The sequence below is a fragment of the Triticum dicoccoides genome, chromosome 4B (assembly GCF_002162155.2).
Source record: "Triticum dicoccoides isolate Atlit2015 ecotype Zavitan chromosome 4B, WEW_v2.0, whole genome shotgun sequence".
Classification (NCBI taxonomy): domain Eukaryota; kingdom Viridiplantae; phylum Streptophyta; class Magnoliopsida; order Poales; family Poaceae; genus Triticum; species Triticum dicoccoides.
The window spans coordinates 210,228,725-210,233,128 of NC_041387.1; the positions used below are offsets into that span (position 1 = coordinate 210,228,725).

Below are 4,404 nucleotides of genomic sequence, written 5' to 3' on the forward strand. Positions count from 1 at the left end.
CTTGGCCACTTTGTCTGCGGCCGCCTTGCTCACCTCCGCCTCCTTCTTGGCTTGGGCGAGGGCGGTCTTGAGGGACTCGACCTCGGCTGCGCCAACTGTGATTATAATCATAACATTTAATAAGTTTTAAAGATTAATACATATATCACTATCTGGTATGTAGCAGTGCCGCATACCTTGGGTTTCGTTAAACCGCTTGTTGATGCGGTCGAGTTCCTCATCGGACAACCTAAGCTTCCGATTGAGCTCGGCAACCTCTACGGCCTGGGCAGTAGCCGCCAGCATAGAAGCCTGTCCAACAACATATATGATACATTATCAATTTGTTTTTGATCCTCTATCCGGATTGTTCTAATCCGAACAGAGTCTCAGGGGCTACTGTCTATACATGGGCTGAGCACTATTCTGATCCCAGAATCCAAATAACTATTTAGATCACGATCAGTCCTATATATGAGGCAAAGGATGCTCCCGAACTCAAAAAAACAAAAAACAAAAACAAAGCCCACCCCTGCACCCCACGTTCTCCTCGATTCCCAGCCGCTCCCATCCCCGTCGTCGTGCGCCTCCCAGCGCGCCGCCACCGACCCGCACCTCCTCTCCTCCTAGCGTGCCACCACCGGCCCATACCTCTCCCCTCCCAGCGTGCCGCCGCCGAACCGCACCTCCTCCCCTCCGAACGCGCCACCGCTGAACCACACCTCCCCCTCCCAGCGCGCTGCCTCCGGCCCGCACCTGCCCCCGGTCCTCCGGTGATGCACCGGCTGTCCCCACCCTGAACCCCGCCTCTCCCGTCGCGCCGCCACGCAACCCCTGGATCCGGCCGACGTCCCGCCTCCTGCCCCCGGATCCGTCCAAGACAGATCCCACCGCCGCCTGCCACCACCAAGAACCGGCACGCTACCAAGCGCCGGCACGCGACCCCGCCGCCGACCTCAGGTACGCCACCGCGCCTCCCCTGCCACCTAGGTTGCCCCCAGCCTCGCCCAGCTCCTCTTCCAACGATGACCCCCTGCCACACGCGCCTCTTCGTTGCTCTGTCCCGGCCACGCGTGCCACCCCGTCCTGCCTCCGGCGACGCAAACCACCTCCGCCCGCGGGCGCCGCCGCACGAACCCCGCGCGTGTCATGTACGCCAGCTCCACCCGAATCGCCGCCGCAGCCTCCCTCCACACAAACCATGCACCGCCGCCACCTTGGGCCGTTCAACAACACATCCCAAGGATGTTCACCACCGCATCACCCTGATCCCCACTGCCACAAAATGCTCCGATGAGGCCCAGATCGTTCCTCCCCGTGGTTCATAGTATGGGTTGCATCCTGTATGTCGAGTTGCCACCCTTTTAGGAAAAAAATTACTAATCTTGCTCATTAGTATTGCTTGCCATGCTATTCTATTGTCCGCATTGCAGATATATGGTTGGTGATTTGTCACTTGTTAAATTACATGATTAGATGACATGAGCTATGGAAAGGAGCGAGCAGGACACAATAAAGATGATGTCCTGACTTCATTTTTGGGACGGTTCGAAATGTGTTTGGGTCAATTTCTTCTGTGTTTTCTCAGTCACTATATTGTTCTTGCTCATTTTGTTGAAAGATGGTCTTGTGTTCTGTGAAGATGTGAACAAAAATATGTATTCACAACAAAGAACACGAAGATGTTGTGGTGATGTAAAGTCCGGCCTAGCATCTGTAGTTTTCCAGATTGCTATGAATATTTTGGTAATCTTAACTGTGGCTTTGATGCAATTTATTTCTGTAGATGTATAAAACCTGTCAATTCATGGTGAACAAAAACATGTTGCTGCATGTGGAGTGTTCCTGACTTGAGCGTGTATTTTCTTTTGATTTATGTGGCATTATATATGAGGTACTGTGGTACTGAGGTTTGGTTGGAAATGAGTGAGGGAGTTAATTTGTTTGAGCCTTGGACTTGTTGCTGCTTATTTTTAGTAGCATCATGGTACCAGCATTTCGTACATTGATGTTTCCTCTCTACTAGGCGGTGTGATGTTTTAGGAACAAGCTTTGTTGCTAAACACAACAAAAATTGTAGGTACAATGACTCAATTGCAGCCCACTCTTTTTGCACCTGTAGTTTTGTTGGTTTTGCACCTAGATGTTATTATGCTACAATTTTTTCAGAAGTTCAAAGATGACAATTATAGAAATTCGATGAATGCTCTGTTGTGCTTGTACTACTATGCTAAAAATTTGCTTTAACTTTTTGTGAAGGTCAAAATATTGTGTTCGAGAAGGTCAAGTGTGTTATGTGTATCCCAGCAAGTTCAAATAATTTAAACATGCAAAATGTTGTGTTCGAGAAGGTCAAGTGTGTCATGTGCATCACCTCGCCCCCACTGAATCTTCTGCATTTTTTGTGTATTCTTCAGAAGTTCAGGTCATCATAAGTTTCGTCTATTGAGCTACTCTTATGAAAAAGTTCACCACAGAGGCAGGTCTATGCATGCAAACCGGGGAGGACGACGAACCATGCCTGGTGCCGCTACCCTCGTGAATAGATGGAGGAAGAAGGTCACCAGAGGCAGGGAGATGGTCACATAAGGTGCGGGAAGATTGTCAGAGTTCAGGAACGGGGTGTGTGTAATCTTTGTGTTGTTTTTGGGGTGCAAATTAACATGGATATGCGATCTCACATCCTGTGTATTCTTGAGATGGCCTCCCTTAGCCTCAAAACCATATTGCATATAAATATGATAGTCCCAATGCTACGGTCACGTGTAAAGAAAATTATATATATGCCACTACCGATTTTTTTCTTCAGGTGGTCTTCATCACCGTTCTAGAATTCAGATGTTCCTTCGTTGCATCTAGTTCCATCTCTCCACCTCAACACTGATTCCTTTAGCTAGATCTCGCTTGTTATGTTGTATTTTTTTCTTTCTGAAAAGCATTTGCTCTGGAATCCGGATCCGATGATGTAGCTTTGGCTATTCTTGAAAACGTGGAGAAAATTGTACTTGCTTGGCAGGTCAAAATTTTGGCTTTAATTTGTTTTTTGTGAAGGTCAAAATGTTGTGTTCGAGAAGGTCGAGTGTGTTATCTCAGCAAGTTCAAATAATTTAAACATGCAAGGTGAAACATCGGAGAGTTGCGATTTTTTAGAACTTCAAGTGACAAACAAATTTGAAAAGAGCACAAAACAAAATTTAAGTCTATAAAAATCACTTCAAAACACTAACAAGAAAAAGAATGTTCTCTTTGTCATCGAAGGCAAAAGGAAAAATGAATGAAAGGGGGAATGCATTTTACGCATTTTCTAAGAGAACTAAAAAGTTTGAATTAAACTAATAGAGTAGTTCGATCTTAATAAACAATTCACCTTTTCTGATTCTTTAAATAATACCAAGAAGTTCAAATTAAAATAACAAAGTAGTTCAATCTTAATAAAAATACACATTTTCCTATTTCTAAATAATAAAACCAAGATAACTCACATTAAAATAACAGTTTTTTTGTTTGTATAACTAGGACTTTTACCGTTACTAATGAATAACACCAAGAAGTCCAAAATAAAAAGTTGAAGCTATTTGATGTTTGCAAAAAACTCAGATTTCCCCAATACTAAAGATTAAAACCAAGAAGTCCAATTTTTAAAAATGGAGCAGTTCGAAGTTCGAATAAAACCAATACTAATGAAAAAAACAGAGTAGTTTCATATTTATTTTCACAAACTTGGATTTTTCTAGTTACTAAAGAATAAAACCAATAAGTTCAATTCAAAATATTGAAGAAGTTAAAAGTTTCTAAAAAAGCTCCAATTTTCACATTTCTAAAAGTACACAAAGTTCAAATAAAAAAGGTAGAGTGGTTCAATGTCTATATAAAACTCAGATATTTTCACATAACCGAGAGAAGTTCATGTTGATAACTGTCAAAAGTTCACGTACTACAAAGTGTGCATTTGTATTAAGAGAAAAAGAATTAAAAGGCAAAGGCTAAAAATTTTGTTGCTCGAATTTCAAGTGGTCGGCCCGAGAAAGTTGTAAAAACAGGCAAAAAAATGACGTTGTTTTTGCCATTTTTAGAACTTTTCACAAACGACAAAAATTCGTAACATCTATCTACATGAAAAAGATGCTCATATACACGGTATATTGTATGCTATATTCCTATGAATGGTTTAAAAGTTTTTATGTATACCTTAAAAACACATTTTTACGCATTAAAAAAATATTTTGAACTGTCGCGAGTATGAAAAACAGATCAACACGAAAATTTCATAAAAAGATTAAAAAAATAAAACCAGGAAGTCCATATTAAAAAGATGGAGAGGTTCGATGATTATAGAAAACTCAGATTTTCCTCTTTATTAAAGAATGAAAACAAGAAGTTCAAAAATAAAATAACAAGAAGTTCAACTTTTAAAATAAGAGCGCT

General features: G+C 42.2%; 1 long non-coding RNA gene across 2 annotated transcripts; it reads left to right on the top strand.

The window, feature by feature from the left end:
- The first annotated feature begins 498 nt into the window (after positions 1 to 498).
- On the top strand, positions 499 to 2,806 carry LOC119295798. Of its 2 annotated transcripts, none has more exons than XR_005144307.1 (2): positions 499 to 1,322; positions 1,456 to 2,806. It is a non-coding gene; the product is annotated as an uncharacterized LOC119295798 (long non-coding RNA). The 2 variants fall into 2 exon arrangements; XR_005144308.1 differs by having other exon boundaries at positions 499 to 939.
- Positions 2,807 to 4,404: the final 1,598 nt, after the last annotated feature.